Here is a 19352-nt window from a genome sequence, read left to right on the forward strand (position 1 = left end):
GGGTAATCCTCACCGTACTCCTTACCCTTTTCATGACTGTCCTTTCATACTTTCCCTAAATAGCTCTTGTCATCCTGCATAATAATACCTTGGTATTATATATTATATCCAGCGAATGTATATAGCATATTAAAATAACTCAGATATTTTGTATTTTGCCTAAAAATGTCACATATTCTATAAGTCTCCTAGGCAATATATATATACTATATGCAAAGCTTTTTATACATTGTCAGTCACATAGCGATTTATGACAGTTTGTTTGGTGACCGCTCGGAGTGAAAAAAAACCCGACTTACGCCCGTTTTTCACACTTACGACCGTTACGGCATCCCCCGCGATCGGGTGACCAAAATTTGATCACAATCAAGTGTTTTTGATCGTGTGATCAAACTTTCGGCCATTCAGCAACCGTCTCCTATTTACGACGGCCGCAGTGTCCCCGGGGGTCACACGATCCCCTTTTGCGACCTTACGACGAGCAACGTCAACGGGGGGAAGCCGGATTCGTTTAACGACCTTGTTGCTCACTTCGCGGCTGCAGGGATCAAATTCACTTAACAAATGTCGGGCACACTTCAGGTTGTAAATCGAGGACTACCTATATATATATTAGATATATATATATGTTCCCGAGGTCGCACGAATCTTTCCCAATAGCAACGTTTTGAATCCCTTCGGCCCTAAATACCTAAATTAAAATAAATTAAACCTAAATTTAATTTAATACCTAAATTAAAATAAAAACAATCTTTCCTTTTCACTTTTCTAACTTTATTCTACGTTAAGCGATCAGCGTGAGTGTCAGGCGTGGCTCAGGTGACGTGTCACCGATGCGATGAAGTCCGTCCCCCACTCGCGTCCCCCTCCCACAAATCTCTGGGCTTTCCCCCCCCTCCCTGATTTTTTTTATAGACACCCCCCCCCCAGTATATTATTTTATCTGCGTTTGCGTGTTTTAATCGCTTTGTCTAATCGTAGGCAGGAGGAAGGCTGGGGGCCACGTGGTCGTGGGTTGGTGGGTGGGAGTCTGTGGCTGGCTGCTGTTTCCGGGAAGGGGGAGAGAGAGAAAGAGAGAGAGAGGCGAAAGGGGTGGAAATGGCTTCAGATGACTGCTCTTGTGTGCTTGTGTGTGTCTTTGTGTGTGTATACACACCCAGGCAGCTCACTTTTAACTGTTCCCCCCCCACCTCCTTCATGCTGGCAGGTCGAGCCCACGGCGGTGTGTCTTCTCTCCGGGGACTTTCTACGTGGGTCTTTCTATGGGTCTGTTCCAGCAGTGGGTTTCACATGATGTTACTACGGGTTCGCTGTGCGCGCGCTCGCTTTCTGCGCACGCATGCCCAGTCTGCACACACGCCTGCCTTCCGCGCATGCGCCCGGGCTCAAAAACGTGCCGAAATAGGACGGCATGGAGCCGGGGTGTGTGGGCCGATCCACCCGGGATTTCCGCAACCGGTTCGGGCGAACCGGTCTGAACCGGCTGAATATCACCTCTGGTCTGTTCCCTCTCTCCAGATAATTACAGGTAGTCCTCGACCTTACGACCACAATTGAGCCCAAAGGTTGCGGGTGCGTAGGGAGACAATTTTTGTTCAGTCAGTTTTGCTCCCGTTTTTACGACTTTCCTCGCCACGTTTCTTCAGTGCCGTTGTGAAATGAGTAGAATGCCAAAATTGGGACGTCACAAATAAGAAACGCTTAATATTTTCACCCGTTTCCTAGGCATTCTGTGTGCAACGCCAAAAGGCACGCCGGCAAAGTGCGGGTGGTCCTAGACTTACGACCGCAACGGAGCCCAACATTTGTGTGGCTAAAGCGAGACCTGTGTGAAGTGAGCTTTGCCCCGTTTTCACGACCTTTCTTGCCCGCCGTTGTTAAGCGAGTCGCCTCCGTTTGTTAGGTTAGTCACCCGGTCGTTAAGCGAATCTGGCTTCCCCGTTGACTTTGCTGGTCGGAAGGTCGCGAAAGGGGATTGCGTGACCCTCCGAGACACTGTGACGGTCATAAAAGTGAGTCAGTTGTCAAGCATCTGAACGTAAATCACGAGATATGGGGATGGTGCAACGGTCGTAAGTGTGAAAAATGGTCGTAAGTCCCTCTTTTTCAGTGCTGTTGTAACTTTGAGCGGTCACTAAATGAAATGTTGTAAAACTGTCGAATAACCCGGTTGTTAAGTGAATCCTGCTTCCCCCATTGTCTTTGCTCGTTTCGGGGTTTCTCTCCCCCCGGGGATTTGCAACCATCATAAAAATGAGTCCGTTGTCAAGCAAGACTGAATGTAAGTTGCGCGATGCTTTTTTCCGGTTGTCGTCGTAATTTCGAACGGTCACTAAGCGAACGGTTGTAAGTCAAGGAGTACCTGTGCGTCTGGGGTCCCTCCGTTGCCCCATAAGGAGAAGCCCGACGGCGTGCTTTTTAGGTGGTCCTTGACTTACGACCACAGCGGAGGCCAGGATTTCCGTGGTTAACCAAGACGGTCGTTGAGTCGCGTCCAATCTTAACGACCCTTTTTGTGTGTCTGTGTGTGGCCATGGTTGTTAAGTGAATCGCTTTTCAGTCGTTGAATGAATAGCGCGGTGGTTAAGCGAATCCGGCTTTTCCCCCGTTGACTTTGCTTGTCGGAAGGTTCGCAACCGTCGTAAGTACATGCCAGTTGTCAAATGTTGAGCATGTGACCCATGGGGGGGGGGACGCTGCAGTGGTTGTAAGTGCGCGGAATGGTTGTAACTTCGAAGACTTGCTAAGCAAACGTTCGTAGGTGGAGGACTAGCTGTGGTTCCCTCCAGCTGCCTTCTCGTCCTCCTTAGGGATCCAGCCTGTTGCCCCCCACCCCACCCCCTGGGGGTTTCTGGCCCTCCCCTTGGAGACCTGAGCTGGAGAGATTTGGGGTCTCCAAGGGGTCTCCCAGGGGGATTCTGGGAGCTGATTTTGATTTCATTCAAAATCCATATATTTCTCTCCCTTTCTGTATCGGATAAGTCTGCTAGGAAGAATCCAAGTAGATTCAGACATTTCTCCCAAGTACAGGTAGTCCTCGACTTAGGACCACAATTGAGCCCATGGTTTCCGTCACTAAGCGAGACATTTCTTCGGCGAGTTTCACCCCACCTTTCTGGCCGCGGTTACTAAGCAAATCACCGAAGTTGTTATTGTGAATCTGGCTTCCCCCATAGGCATTGCTCGTCGGAAGTCGCAAAAGGGGATGACACCCCTCCGGAGCGCCGCAAACCGTCATAAATACGAGTCAGTTGCTGAGTGTTTTGATCACGTGAGCACGGGGGATGCTGCAGTCGTTGTGGGTGTGAAGAACGATCTAAAGTCACTTGTTTTCGGTGACGTTGTAACTTTGGTCACTGAGTGAACTGTTGTAAGTCGAGGATTATGTGTCTGGCTCTCCCCTTATCCCAGATTTTGCTGGGGTAGATGGGCTTTGGAGTCCAGGACATCATGAGCTCAACCAGGTCACTTATGCTCTTAGGAATGTTTGGATCTTTAGGCAGTCCTCAATTTACGTCAAGAATTGGGAATGTCCGGCAGCTGTTAAACAAATCACACCCAATGCAGACAGTTCTCGATTTACAACCACAATTGAGCTGAAGGTTTATGTTGTTAAGGGAGACATTTGTTCAGTATGCTTGGCCCCATTTTACGACTTGCCTTGCCACGTTGGTTAAGTGAAGCACCGCCATCGTTAAATGAGTAACCCGGTTGTTAAGTGAATCCGGCCTTCCCTTGGACTTTGCTGGTCAGAAGGTCGCGAAAGGGGATCACCTGACCCCAGGGACACCGCGACCGTCATAAATGTGAGTCGGCTGTGGGTCAGGTGACCACGGGGGTGGCACAACGGTCGTAAGTGTGAAAAACGGCCGTAAGTCGCTTTTTTCAGTGTCGTCGTCACCTCGAACGGTCGCTTAAGTGAACTGTTGTAAGTCAAGGACTACTCTTTTTTTTGCCACGGTTGTTTAAGCGAATAACTGTAGTTGTGAAGAGACTCATGTGGTCACTAAACGAATCCGACTGCTCGGCGGAAGCCAGCTGGGAAGTTCGCAGGTAATTGTCACGTGAGGCCAGTTTGATGCGCTTGTCATACATACATGACAGTTGTCGAGCACATAATTTTGATCACATCAGCGTGCGGTTGTAAGTGCGAGGATCGGTTGTTAATTTCTGTTCTCGGTGCAAAGGGTAACTTTGAACGGTCGCTAAACGAGAATCTCTGTAACGAGGACTTAGCCATGAATATATTGCTTGTGCCCAAATGAAATCCGACAACTCTGCTTCGTTAAACAGGAGAAACCCAGGGAGTTCTCGACCTTACGACTGCAACGGAGCCCAAAATTTCTGTTGCTAAGCGAGATGTATTGATAAATGAGTCCCCCCCCCCATTTAGGACCTTTCCTGCCACGGTTGTTAAATGAATCATTGCACTTAACTAAGTTAGTCACATGGTTGTTAAGTGAATTTGACCTTTCCTGCCATGGTTGTTAAATGAATCATTGCACTTAACTAAGTCACATCATTGTTAAGTGAATTTGACTTCCCCGTTGACTTGGCTTGTCAGACAAAAGGGGATCCCGGGACCCCGGGACCCTGCAACCGTCGTAAGCATGAGTCAGCTGCCAAGCGTCTTAAATTTTGATCACGGGACCGCGGGGACGCTGCAGTCGGTCGTAAGTGTGAAAAACGTACGTGTAAGTCACTCTTCTCAGTGCCGCTGTAACTTCGATCGCTAAGCGAGCTGTCGTAAGTCGAGGACGGCCTGTCGTCACTGCTGAAGCGGCGTTTCTCAACCTTGGCGGCTTGACGATAGGTGGACTTCAACTCCCAGAATTCCCCCCAGCTGGGGGAATTCTGGGAGTTGAAGTCCACCCATCTTCCAAGGGCACCGAAGCTTTGAATGCTGCGTGTTATCGGCTACATTCCCAGTTTCCAGTGGGACACAACACAACACAACAAGGCAGTGTGGGTGTGTTGCTGTGCGCGTAGATTCCCGGAGACAATGAGTGTGTCTGGGACGCCAAAAAGCAGGGAGAGGAGAGAATTTAACACTTGATTGGGGGTTTGGTTGGAAACGGGGGGGTGGGGTGGAGATAGAGTTATCCGGAAGTTACAAGTGGCCCTTGACTTACTTAGCGACCATTCAACGCCACTATGGCACTGAAAAAAGTGACTTAACGACCATTGTTCGCACTTACGACCGTTGCCCTATTCCCTTATGGTCGCGGGATCAAAATTCAGACACTCGGCTGCTGACTCGTCTTTCTGACGGTGTCCCCGGGAGTCGCCTGCATAGTCAAGGAGGGGGGGGGGAAGAAATCAGATTCGCTTAACGACTGCGTGGCTAGCTTAACAGCGGCCGTGATTCATTTAACAACGGTGGGAAGAAAAGCCGCCGATTCTCTTAACGTTTCCCTTAGCCGCATGAAACGTTGGGCTCGTACGTTGAGGACTGAATTGGGAGTCCCTGAGCCGGGGTGCCGTTTTTCCACACGGAGAGGAAGAGACAGGAAAAACTAGACGGACTTGAATAACGTCCGTCGCCGGCGCGGTATTGCCGAAAGCGAAACGATGGGATGTGCAGAGGTTGCAAGCTTGAACCGTGGGGCGGCAGGTCAAACCGTAGGGGAAGTACCTACTCGTACACCTGAGTTGGTGTTGTCGTGCAAGCCGCCCCCCCACCCCCACTCCCCAAAAGTTCTTTTTCCATTTGTTTTGTGACATCACTGTTTCTCAAATTTGGACCCTAGAAGGTGGGGGGACTTCGACTCGCAGAATTCCCCAGCCAGCTTGTTTTTAAGAGGGGTGGGCTTCCACTCCCAGAGTTTCCCAGTCAGCCTCCTTTAAGAGGGGTGGGCTTTGACTCCCAGAATTCCCCAGGCAGTAATGTTTTAAGCTTCCACTCCCAGAATTCCCCAGCCAGCCTGCTTTAAGAGGGGTGGGCTTCCACTCGCAGAATTTCCCAGGCAGCCTCCTTTAAGAGGGGTGGGCTTCCACTCCCAGAATTCCCCAGCCAGCATGTTTTTAAGAGGGGTGGGCTTCCACTCGCAGAATTTCCCAGGCAGCCTCCTTTAAGAGGGGTGGGCTTCCACTCGCAGAATTCCCCAGCCAGCTTGTTTTTAAGAGGGGTGGGCTTCCACTCGCAGAATTCCCCAGCCAGCCTGCTTTAAAGGGGTGGGCTTCCACTCCCAGAATTCCCCAGTCAGTCTTCTTTAAGAGGGGTGGGCTTCCACTCGCAGAATTCCCCAGCCAGCTTGTTTTAAGATGGGTGGGCTTCGACTCCCAGAATTCCCCAGCCAACCTCCTTTAAGGGGTGGGCTTCCAGAATTCCCCAGCCAGTCTCCTTTAAGAGGGGTGGGCTTTGACTCCCAGAATTCTCCAGCCAGCTTGTTTTAAGAGGGATGGGCTTTGACTCCCAGGATTCCCCAGCCAGCCTCCTTTAAGAGGGGTGGGCTTCCACTCGCAGAATTCCCCAGCCAGCCTGCTTTAAGAGGGGTGGGCTTCCACTCCCAGAATTCCCCAGCCAGCCTGCTTTAAGAGGGGTGGGCTTCCACTCCCAGAATTCCCCAGTCAGCCTGCTTTAAAGGGGTGGGCTTCCACTCCCAGAATTCCCCAGCCAGCCTGCTTTAAAGGGGTGGGCTTCCACTCCCAGAATTCCCCAGCCAGCATGTTTTTAAGAGGGGTGGGCTTCGACTCCCAGAATTCCCCAGCCAGCTTGTTTTTAAGAGGGGTGGGCTTCCACTCCCAGAATTCCCCAGCCAGCTTGTTTTTAAGAGGGGTGGGCTTCGACTCCCAGAATTCCCCAGCCAGCTTGTTTTTAAGAGGGGTGGGCTTCGACTCCCAGAATTCCCCAGCCAGTCTCCTTTAAGAGGGGTGGGCTTCGACTCCCAGAATTCCCCAGTCAGCCTGCTTTAAGAGGGGTGGGCTTCGACTCCCAGAATTCCCCAGCCAGTCTCCTTTAAGAGGGGTGAGCTTTGACTCCCAGAATTCCCCAGCCAGCCTGCTTTCAGATGGGTGGACTTCAACTCCCAGAATTCCTCTGAAATCTCCCCCATTTTAAAGCATGCTGGGTGGAGAATTCTGGGAGTTGAAGTCCACCCGTCTTCAAGGAGCCAAGATTGAAAAATTCTGTTTTAGCAACTATTTTTAATGCATCAGGTGCTTTGCAGAATATTCTTGCCATCCTCGACTTACAACCACAGTTTCCGTTGCTAAGCAAGGCGTTTGTAAAGCCGGTCGCGCCCAATCTTACAAATGTTTTATTTGGCTAAACGGATCCCGGCGGTTGATCAGCCAATCACGTGTCCTCAAATGAATTCAGCTTCCCCTCCCCCTTCTTAGGCTTGTTGGATGGTGGCCACGGACGATCATGTGGCCTGGGGGGTGGGATGGGGGTGGGGGACTCTGCCGTCATTGTAAATACATGCTGGTTGACAGGCGTCCAATCTTTGATCCTGTGACGGTCGTAACTGTTAAGGACTGGGTTGTGAGTCACGTTTTTTTTCTCCCCAGTGCCGTCGTAACTTGGAATGGTCATTAAATGAATGGTTTTAAATTGAGAGCTGCTTGGAACGGTCGCTAAATGAGTGGTTTTGAATTCAGGCCCGCTTGGAATAGTCTCTAAATGGGTGGTCGTAAGACGAGGACCAGCTGTGACGCATTCCTTAAAGGGGGGTCTGCAAAACACGGGGAGTCCTCGATGGACGACCAAAATTGCGCCCGACATTTCCGTTGCTGGGCAAGACCCGTTCTTAAATGAGCGTTGCTCCATTTTATGGCCGCAGTTGTTAAGTGAGCAGCACCGTTGTTAAGTGAACCCAGCTTTCCCCGTTGGCTTTGCTCGTCAGAAGGTCGCAAAAGGGACGCTGCAACCGTCATAAGTACCTGCCAGTTGCCGAGTGTCTGAAATTTTGATACCTTGACTGTGGAGAGGCTGCAACAGCCGTTGTGTGAAAACTGTCCCTTTTTCAGTGCCGTTGTAACTAATGGTCACTAAATGAATGCTTATAAATTGAAGATTACCAGTACTGAGCTGGCTTGGCCCGTCTAACACGCCCCCAAGAGGAATTAATAGAATAGCAGAGTTGGAAGGGACCTTGGAGGTCTTCTAGTCCAACCTTCTGCTTAGGCAGGAAGCCTTATTTCAGACAAATATGGCTGTCTAATCTCTTCTTAAAAACCACCAGTGATGGAGCGTGCCCACAACTTCTGGTGGCAAGCAGTTCCACCGGTGAATTGTCCTTACTGTTAGGAAGTTTCTCCTGAATTCCACGTTGCTTCTTTTCTTGATGAGTTCCCATCCGTCGCTTCTTGTCCTGCCTTCGGGTGCTTTGGAGAATAGGCTGACCCCCTTTCCTCTTCGGGGCAGCCCCTCAGATATTGGGTGACGCTATCATGTAGCGTCCTTCTTTTCACTAGACTAGACATCCCCAGTTCCTGCAACCGTTTTTCATATGTTTGAGTCTCCAAGCCTTTAATCATCATAGTTGCTCTTCTTGGCACTCTTTCTAGAATCTCAACATCTTTTTGTGCAAGGGATGATGGTGTGTATTCAGCCGGTTCAGAGGTGTGTATTCAGCTGGTTCAGACCAGTTCACCCGAACCGGTAGCGGAAATTGTGGGTGGGCCCGGCCACCCGACCCAGCTCTATGTCATCCTGTTTAGGCACATTTTTGAGGCTGGGCGCATGCACGGAAGCTATGTGTGTGTGTGCGGAAGGCAGCGCACGAACTGGGCGTGCGCGCACGAACCGGAGCGAACCAGTAGTAAAATAATCCGAAACCCACCGCTGGATGTACCCCACTGCTAAACTAAACAAAGAGAGAATTAATCTGAAGTAATTAATCCGGGTCAGAATAGGTGGCCATCCTCAGGGGAGCTAGTCCCGAAATACCGCGCAGAGACCCCTGGGTGCGACCAGCTGCTCGGCCAACTATGGGAGCGGTTACATCACGAGACGCAACTGATTGCGCCGGGTTGCATCACCAGGCAACGAGGGCAGCTGGGCGCATTTGCGGACTCCATGCGCCAGAGTGTTTCCCCCATCTGTTTAAAAAAAAAAGAAAAAGATATTGGGTTGGATGAAATGCTACGATTCAAGTCCGTTTTAGCAGAATAGCAGAATTGGAAGGGAACCCTGGAGGTCATCTAGCCCGACCTCCTGCTCAGGCAGGAAACACTGCCCCGTTTCAGACAAAACGTCAGTCCAGTCTCTTCTTAAAAGGGCTTAATTTTTTTTTTTTCAGCGGATGGGAGACGCTTCCTGCTAGGTTGTGATTATACCAATCCCAAACTCTGGGCCGTGCGATTTGATATTTTTAAAATACGTCCTCGATTTATGATTCATTCGTTTAGTGACGGTTCGAAGTTACAACAGCACTGAAGAAAAGTGGCTTAGGACCGTTATTTGCCCTTTATGACCTCTGCAGCAAGCCCGTGGTCATGTCATCAAAATTCGGACGCTTGGCAACCGATTCGCATTTACGACGGTTGCGGTGTCATGGGTGTCACACGATCCCTTTTTGCGACCTTCTGACGAGCAAAGTCAATGAGGAAGCCGGGTTCACTGTGGTCGTAAGAGTGGAGGACTGCCTATATTTGGGAGCTTGGTTCCCGCACATGCACAACATCAGGGCGTGGTGGATCAGTTCTGGTTGGGCGGTTTGGAGACAATCCGGTAGGCGGATTTCCGTCGGGGGGTTTACACGGGGACCCTGTGTTCTCATGGCTCTTGCCGGGCTCTACGTTTCGGGCGTGCACACACAAAGACACAGACACACATATACAGATGCAGGATCTCCCTTGCCCTCGTGGGTGGCTCCGCTTACGCCACGAGACTGTGCTGTGTTCATTGTCTGGGCACAGGGCGGTCTTTATATCTTCGCCAGGCCAGAGATGCCATCCGCTATGCCTCATTTTCCCGCTGAAGGTCTCCTTTGTGGGCCCGGGGCTCACGATGCGCCTCTGGGCCATCCGCTTTGCTCCCATTTTAGAGACCAACCGAGGCCAAAGCTGAGAGGACGGGAACACAGGGGTGGGGTGGGGAGACCTGAGTCTGTCTGTCTGACGCACGTCAAAAAAATTAGTTTGGATTGTTGCAGCCAACGTCTTGACGTACTTGAGGTTCCCTGCGCTTTCTGAGCTTAGTTTATTTTTGTCTTGCAGACATTTCATGGCCCAGCTAGAGAACATCCTCAGTGCTAGTGAGTGTGGATTTTGCAAATTCCACAAGCAAACTGCACTCCCTTCTAGCACTGAGGATGTTACCTCGTTGGGTCATGAAACATCTGCAAGAAAATCACCAAACTCAGGGAACACCAAAGAACCTCCAGTCGTCGTCCTCCTCCTCCTCGTCCTCCTCCTCCTTGCAAACCCCACTTCTTTCTAGCACTGATGATATTACCTAGTTGGGTTAGGAAACGTCTCCGCAGAGCAATGGATGTTTTCGTTTCGATTGCCGTCATTAAGCCGAGCAGTACCAGTACTGAATGGTGTGTCGCTTTTGCTCTGCTGAGTGGCGGTTGGGGTGGAACAGTGGAAGACACGCCACAATCCACCAAGGACCCCATAGTCGTCGTCCTTCCTCCTCCTCCTCCTTTTCCTCTTCCTCCCCGCAAAAACCACTCCCTCCTAGCACTGATTTCATTCCCTACTTGGGTCATTTAATGTCTGCAAGGAAACCACCAATCTCAGAGACCACGAGGGACCCCACAGTTCAACTCTGAACTCTGAATATTCTGTCCCTTCTACTTCCTTGACCACACTCTGCAGATACACCCCCACCCCCAGTCATGGCCATTATGTCGTGGTTCACCCCTGAGGCTTAGCCACAAACCGTGTGCAGAGACAACGGCGGTTCACCCCCGAGGCGCGCAGTACGGAACACGACGATACAGAAACGGCAAAACATGTCTTGCGCCATCCCAGTGGCCGCCCCAGGCTGTCGTCCTTGCGTCCTGCTGTCTGATGCTTGGTGCCATCGCGCTGGGACCTGCGTTTTGTAATCTGACCTCCCCCCCCTCCCCGTGGTCATGTTGTGAGACTTTGTGACTAAGCAGGTTCGGGACAAGGGGACGGGGAGAGGTCAGTAAGGTTGCTGTGGGTGTGTTGGTTTGCGGGCAGGTGCTGCCCAAAGGGGGAACCACCTGAGACAGGCCGGACCACATCGCAGGAGGCAATGTGCGGCCTTCTCTTTTTCTCTGAGGATCAAGCCCAGGTGTCGTGGCAAGCGAACTGGGAACGCTGGGTTATAGAGTCCTCCGGCTGGAGGACTCCAGCGTGTCTTCCACTGTTCCACACCGGCCGTCACTCAGAGCAAAGGGGACACACCGTTCAGTACTGGTACTGCTCGGCTTAACAACCGCAATCGAAACGAAAACATCCATCGCTCTGCGGAGACGGTTGTGGCGTTTGACTCAATTTTGCAATCGTTTTTGCCACGGCGATGAAGGGATTCCCTACACCTGGGTATGAAGTTAGCTGCAGGGTCGTTAAGCGAATCTGGCTTTCCCCGTGGACTTTTAGCTCGACCGAAGGTCGCAAAAGGGGATCGCGCGACCATCAGAAATGCGAGTCAGTGGCCAAGTGTCTGAAAAAAGTGTGGAAAAGTCACTCTTCTGCGCCGTTGTCATTTGGAACAGTCACTAAACGGAACGGTTGTAAGGCGAGGACTACTTGTACAACTGAGCCAAGTCGCCAGATTTTTCCTGGGGTCACTTGCAGGAGCCTTCCTCCTCCCCACCCCAACTTAGGATCCAGGGATTTCCATTAGGGTAGAGGTAGTCCCCGACTTACAACTGTTCATTTAGTGAAGTTACAACGGTACTGGGAAAAAAATGACTTACGACCGTTTTTCACACTTAACGACCATTGCAGCAACCCCATAGTCATGTGATCAAACTTCAGAGGTTTAGCAACCGACTCCTATTTATGATGGTCGCAAGGGGTGGGGGGTGTTGTTTCATGCGATCCCCTTTTGCGACGTTCCAACAAGCAAAGTCAAGGGGGAAAGCCGGATTCATTTAAAGACCATGTCGTTAACAACTGAAGCGATTCGCTTAACAGCCGTGACTGGAAAGATTGCAAAACCAGGGCCAAATGGACTGAATAAATGTGTCGCTTAGCAAAAGAAAAACGTTGAGCGCGTTCGTGGCCATAAATCGAGGACTTAAGTCTAGCATGCGCCATGCCAAGAGACCAGGGGCGGTATTGACTTACCTTCGCTACCGGTTCGCAAATGTGAGCCTGCGCAGAGCGTCCAAAACGGGACGTGATGACATCTGAGTGGGTGGGCGGAACTTCCCACAGCCGCCGCTACCAGTTTCGCCGAACCTGATACAACCGGCTGAATACCACCACTGCAGGAGACCCTGCTTCTCACCCTCTCCTCTTCTGAGGTTTCGGGGTCCCTTTCAACCGAGGGATTGCCTTTTCCGTGTGTTTTTTTTGGGGGGTGGGGGGATGTCGCTATTTTGCAAATCGGCAGAGTGGCTGATTCGGCGGAGTACAAGTGTCGAGGAATGTGGAACGCCACGCGTGTGGGAGGGAACAGATGGACACGGCTGTCTCTTTTGGGAGGAAGAGAGGTGAACATAAATAAGTGGCTTTTCTGGGGTGGGGGGACACAAACGGATAAACCTCGGTTTCCTTAAAACCGCCCACCCCCCTAATGCTTGCTTTCTTCTTTTCCTACAGAATCAGCGTCCGCACCATGGCGGGAGAGTAGCCGTACCCCCCCACCAGCCACTCCTCGTGGCCCGAGACGGCGCATGGGCCCGGTGTGGCGGGGGACCCAACCCATGAGAAAGCAGCGAGGGGAGCATGTTCCTCCTCTGGTGAGTGGCCGAAAGCAGACCGCCGCGCGGTGGGGGCCGCCGCGTTCCCGTTGGCGCGTTCCGTTGTTGGCGCGATAAACAGGCCGTCCTCGTCTTACGGACGTCAGTTGAGCCCAAAATGTCTGTTGCTAAGCGAGACATTGGTTAAGGCTGGCCAAAATTGTGAAAAACCCTTTTGGGAAAAGTGTATTTTTGAGGTTTGATGGCTAATAACACCACTGTTTTTTTCGGAGTTTCAAGATCTGGGAATAGCCCAGACCTTAACCCAAGTCAAAATCTATGGAGCCAATGAAAGAAACTGGTTAGCCAGAAGCGACCCAGCAATAAAACCCAGTTAATAGAAGCCATCATTCAATCTTGGTTTCACATGATAACAGCTGCAGAACTCAAAGACTCGGTTCGCTCCATGGGAAGACATTGTAAGGCCGTCATTCATGCTAAAGGTTACCCAATGGTCATGGGGATAATTTTTATATATCTCATTTTTTCTATGATGATAATTTTTGTATATCTCATTTTTTCTATGATGATAATTTTTGTATATCTCATTTTTTCTACATGTTTCACTTTTCTTCTTTATACTGCAGCTGCTATTCTCATAGCAAACCCTTCATCAAAGTGATTGCATTACATTCTGGATTCAATTACCTTTCCATTGATATATAATTTTATGGTACTACTCCAAGAAAAAAGTGGCGTTATTAGCTAGTTTTAGAAAATACGCTTTTCCCAAAAGGTTTCCATAATTTTGGTATTGTACAGTTGATTGACAGTGACACTTAAGCCCCAAATTGCTGTCGCTGAGCGAAAGACAGGTAGTCCTCGACTTACGACAACGGTTCATTTAGTGACGGAAGTTACAACGGCATTGACAAAAGGAACTTTTTCACACTTAATACGATAGTTGTAACATCCCTGGAATCACAAGATTTACATTCGGATGCCTGACCACGGACTCGCATTTATGACGGTTGCAGCGTCCCACGGGCACACAATTCCCCTTTTGCGACTTTCTGACAAGCAACGTCGTTGGGGAAGCCAGATTCATTTAACGGCCGTGTTACTAATCAAACAACTGTAGCGATTCGCTTAACAAATGCGGCAAGCAAATTTCTCACTGTAACAAGATAAATTTGGGGCTCAATTGTGGTCGTAAGATGAGGATTACCTGCAGTTAAGTGAGTTCTGCCACCTTTTACGACCTTTCTTGCTACAGTTGTTAAGTGAATCAGTGCAGTCGTTATTTGAACAACAGGGTTGTTAAGCGTCCCCGTTGCTTGTCAGGAAGTCACGAGATGACATAACCCCAGGACACTGTAACCGTCGTAAATGTGAATCAGTTGCCAAGCCGACCTCTGATTTTTTGATCACGTGACGCTGCAACGGTTGTTAAGTGTAAAAAACGGTCATAAGTCACTTTTTCAATGCTGTTGTAACTGAATGGTCACTCAATGTTGTAAATTGAGGACTACCTGTAATGGATGCTGCCATGGCTGGAATTTTTGTCCTCGACTCACACCCATTCATTTAGCCAATGTTTCCATGTTCCGATGGCGGTGAAAATATGACTCGCGACTGGTCCTCACACTTACGACTGTCGCAGCATCGCCACAGTTACGGGGTCAAAATTCAGGCGCTTGGCGACCGATGTGTATTTACGATAGTGTATTTACGGGTCACCATTTATAACCTTTGACAAGCAGAGTCGGAATGGGGGGGAAAGATCACGCAGGACTGCGCGCACGAGGCCGCTGTTGGGCGGGGAGAGGAACTAAGGAAACACGAGAAAGTCAATCCTCGCCAAAGCAGAACGGGGTTTTCCGGTGAGGCCGCCGGCAAGTCGATTTCTTTCTTTTTTTGCGAAAATGGAAACTGTGCAACGATGACACATACGTCAGTTGCTCAACTGGAAGCAGGCTCGAGGGCTTTTGTTTGGCGTCGCCTTTTGTGGGTCAAAACTTCGGCGGGTACATCGTCGCCGTCGCCCGTGTGCATCACTGCACTTTCCCTGCGCATCAAACGCATGCTCTCCCTTTCTCTTGCTGTCTCTCTCTCTCTCTCTCTCTCTCTGTCCCTCCGGAATGCGTCTTGCACAAAGGCTCCCTCGCAGCTGCTGCTCTTACTCCTCATCCCACCCCCTGCAACCGCTGCCTGAGGGCCGGGCCGTGGACTCCTCCAGTGCTGTCCCCGCCCTCTGGCGCCCGGCCAGCGAAGCAGCTGGGCCTGGTGGGTGGGAGGGGGAGCGCAACGGGGAGGGAAGATCCACTACGTAAGGGCTGCGGGGAGGGGGAGGAGGAGGAGGACAGAGTACGACGACGACGGAGGAGTGAGCCTGTGACTCACTCGTATGCTTTCCCCAAGCAGCCGCTGTGACCTTAAAAGGCTCCTTGTTGGAGTGAACAAACAATTAACCCCCTTGCTGCCTTCGTTCCTGCCCTACGTCTGGAGCCGGGCCCCCAAACAAAAATCCCAGGTTCTCTGGGGCGCAGGGTTTTTACCCAAAAAAACCTCCCCGGAAGTGCCCTCTCTTTGTTTGCGCACACTCCTTTTGCAACAGATTAGGATTGGCTGAAAGTTGGCATGAGAATTGGTGTCTGGATCCCGCCACTGTTGTCTGGAGGGACCCCGGAACGAGGGTGACCCAACCATTGGACGTTGTAAACTCTGACCCCCACGACCGAAAACAGGCGTATGCGTGTTTCTCTCCTCTTGGAGGTGCATGTGCTTCTTCTTTTTTTTTTTTACATGTAGTCCTCGACTTAGAACGGTTCACTTAAGCAACGGTTTGAAGTTACGAAAAAGTGACCTAGGACCATTATTTCGCACTTACGACCATTGCAGTATCCTCGCAGTCAAGGGACAGAAGTTCAGATACTTGGCAACGGACTCGTATTTATGACCGTTGCAGCGCCCCGGAGTCATGCGATCCACTTTCGCGACAATCTGACAAGCAAAGTCAAATCGGGGAAGTCAGATTCACTTAACAACCATGGTGTTAACTGAACCACTGCAGTGTTTCACTGGACAACGGTGGCGAGAAAGATCATAAAATGGGGCACAGCTCATTTAACAGCCGTCTTGCGTAACGGCAGAAATTTTGGGGCTCAATTGCATAGGCCGAGGACTACATGTACTGTACTGTAGTGTATTGTCTTGGATCAACTACCCCTAATCCAGCATCCTGCACAAGTGCTGGGGCTCCTCCTGGGGGTTGATGATGGGAGGTGTAGTCCTAAAGTGCCATATGGAAAGGTGCCACTGAGAGAGAGGGGCTGCCTTCCCACAAGTTTGCAAACAACAGAGCGGCACACACTTGTATCGTCGTAGCCGGGAAACGTTGGTCACAGTAGGCTTCTAGACGCGCCCCTGAAATGTAGAACTCTGTACCCAAATTTGTTTGCCTTGTGTGAGGCTGAGCAAGCAGGGATTCTTGTGTACACAACGCACACCCTGGCCCCTTTGGTTTTGTTCGGTGCACAGCTACGGTGCCTGGAACATTTTCTCCAGGCTGGCAGACGGGAGGCTGCCCCGAAAATGTGTCGGGAACCAGCAGGGAAACGGTTACAGATCTGATGACGTGAGCATGGGCTGCCACCGCGCCAACAGGAGCTGGCACAATCCTGGCGTTCTCTGCTGCCGTGGCCAAGTTCTTTTAATTTTTTTTCCTCTTTCCTTACAATCACTTAAACGGTTGCTTTGGCAATGCCGCCGCCGTTTCCTTGCCCCGCTTGGCTCTCGGATGGGCCAGGAAGGGAGGACTGGCATGGAGAAGATGGGGTTCGTGTGATACAAACGATGTCGGGGTCTCGTGCCGCGGCTGCTCCTTCAGGACGTGCCAGAGAAGGACAGTAGCCGGACTTTGCCGAGCGCGTGTGTATCGGGGTAGGAGGGACTCTTGCACGATTGTGCCATTGTCTGGTGTAGTAGGACCCATGTATGCCATGTATGGGGTTCACCGTAAATGACCTTTTGGTGGTATGTGCATTGTGACATCGCTGGCGTGTTTGTCTTCCACGTCCTTGGACGGGGTGCTCGGTCTAGTAGCGTGTGCGGTCATGCATTTTCTGAGCATGCCTATGTGGTTGTTCTCTTCACACGAGCGCGTGGAACAGTCCTCCAAGAAAACATGCCGGTTGTGTACAGGTAGTCCTCGACTTACGACAGTTTGCTTAGTGACCCTTCGAACTTCCAACCGCATTGGAAAAAAAAAAGACGTCTTTTTCACACGCGTGACCCTTTCCTCATCCCTATGGTCACCGTGATCCAAATTCAGAGGCTTTGGCAACTGACTCATCTTTGTGACGGGTGCCGTGTCCCAGGGTCGTGTGATCCCCTTTTGCGACCTTCGGACAAGCAAAAGTCCCACGGGGAAGCTAGATTTCTTTAACAACCGTGCGACTGATTTTAACAACGGCCGCGCTTCATTTATGTGGCCAGCAAGGTGGTCAAAACTCGCTCAACCACCGCCTGGCTTAGCGACAGGCCATTTGGGCTCAATTGCGGTCACAAGTCGAGGACTACCTGTACTACGAGGAGCCCTCTGCGTTCAAACCTACACATATCAGAGCTTCTCGTTACGCCACGGCGGTGGTGGCCTCTGTAGCAGGCGATTCAACCGTGTTTTGGTTGATTTTGCTGGAGAATTCTGACAAAGACTGAGCGAGCTGGGATTGCCTAAGTAGGGCAGGGCTTCTGAAGACGTGGGGGCGGAGGAGGGACCTAGACTTGTGGGGTTGGGGAGGGGGGGGAAACTAATGAAGTCATTCTAGCCCTTTAAACCGGGACAAATTTTCCGGGGGAGGGAAGAGGCTGAGTCACTTGTGGCCGGAATTTACCCCACACACACGCTCCACTGACTTGGCAGGAACCCTGAACCCCACATGGTGGCCTGGTGGGGGGGAGGATAAGGGTGGGGGGGGGGAGGAGAGAGAAAGACACACCAGCGGAAAGGAGTGACAAGTTACATTCTCCTAGTATGTCCCGGTTACACATTAGTCGTCGAGGCACCGGGGCGGTAGTAGTAAACACTCCCGGCAGGGACACTTCACCAAGACGTGAAAGCGCCACGCCTCTCACGTCCACCCCTTATGTGCCAGGAGGTAAGGCCCTACTGTCGGCGTGTGGAGGGGGGGAAGATGTGTGAGCGGAGGAGCGAGGGCACTGTGTGTGTCTGTACAAGGACCTTGTCGTTCTTTTCTTCCCTAGACAGCAAATGTGTGTCGGTAACCCCCACCCCCACCCCGGTTGTTGGAAGACGTGTTGTGCTGTACTGTACTGTTCGTGTAGTGCCTCACCCTGTTTGATCCCCTTGGGCCGTGGCCAATTGTGGATCGGGTATTGTGGGTCTTTGACCCGTATGTGCTGACACTGCTTGTTTGTTTAACTCTTTGGCCAACCCTTTTGTTGTGTGTGTTCGAGAGCAGGATTCACCTCAGGGCGCACGGACGCGTCTCTGCTTGGCGTGTTGTTGTTTTTTGTCGTTGTTTGTTTTTGTGGTTGACAAAAGCTGTGGTTGTCGATACGGAACGGGGGTGGCGGGGATTGTCTGCCCACAGAACGTTGTGGGTCCGTTATTTCATGGGGGTTGCGAGGTTCCCGGCCGGCGGTGAAAAGGATCAACGCCGCAGCGGGGGCAACTTTGTGCCAGGGCCACTTTTGTGTTGAAATTGTTTGTGTGTCTGCAATTCTCTTCCTTCCTTCCTTCCCTCCCCCCACCCACCCCCATCCCGGCCTCCCGAAATCTTGGGACTTTGGAACGATTTTGTAACTTCAAGGCAGCTTTTGATTAACTGGCGATCCTCTTTTTGATGGGTTGCTGAGACTGCAGTTCCCAAATTCTCCTTTTTTTTTCCTGCCGGGAGAATTGGGAATTCTGGGAACCTTGGCCTATCTCTGGAGGGTTAGACTTGTGTTGACTTTTTGCGGTGTTAAGATTAATCTTTTGTGGGTGAATGTCTGAGCTGAATTAGTGTGTTGGCGCGCATATGTTTCTCCCCAAAATATAGATAGTCCTCGACATACAACTGTTCATTTAGCGACCGATGTTGTCACGGCACTGAAAAAGGGACTTATGACTATTTCTTGGGGGGGGGGTTTCACACGATCCCCTTTTGTGACCTTCTCACAAGTGAAACCAACAACTGCGGGGATTGGCTTTTAGTGATGGTGGCGAGAGAGATTGTGAAATGGGGCAAAGTTCACTTAACAGCCGTCTTGCTGGGCCGGCAAAACTTGTGCTCGATTGTGGTCGTAAGTCGAGGACTGCTGTACCCGTCAACGGCCCGTCGTGGGTTCGGTTTCTCTCTCTGATATTGATCGAGAGGGGAATTGGCAGAACGAGACGGGGATTTCCCACCCCAAAGCTTGATCTATAAAGCTCGCGAAGGGGCTTTCCAGCGCTGTAATTCCCGACCTTTGCCTGGCGCAGGCGTGCACCTAAAACCCTTCGGGTGAGTTGTGTGTTTATCAGGCTGACCTTTCTTGGAAAGGAGGAGGAGACCAAACCACACAACTCCCAAC

General features: G+C 51.0%; 1 long non-coding RNA gene across 2 annotated transcripts in view; it reads left to right on the forward strand.

The window, feature by feature from the left end:
• The window catches only part of LOC139324765 (uncharacterized), a 55830-nt gene that overhangs the window by 24826 nt on the left and 11652 nt on the right, over positions 1-19352 (forward strand). For both annotated transcript variants that reach the window (XR_011601071.1, XR_011601070.1), the window contains exon 2: positions 12694-12833. This is a non-coding gene — a long non-coding RNA (uncharacterized lncRNA). The remainder of the gene's footprint in view (positions 1-12693; positions 12834-19352) is intronic.

Source organism: Pituophis catenifer, unplaced genomic scaffold (assembly GCF_029215685.1).
Source record: "Pituophis catenifer annectens isolate HBS135680 unplaced genomic scaffold, rPitCat1.0.hap2 SCAF_15, whole genome shotgun sequence".
Taxonomy (NCBI): Eukaryota; Metazoa; Chordata; class Lepidosauria; order Squamata; family Colubridae; genus Pituophis; species Pituophis catenifer.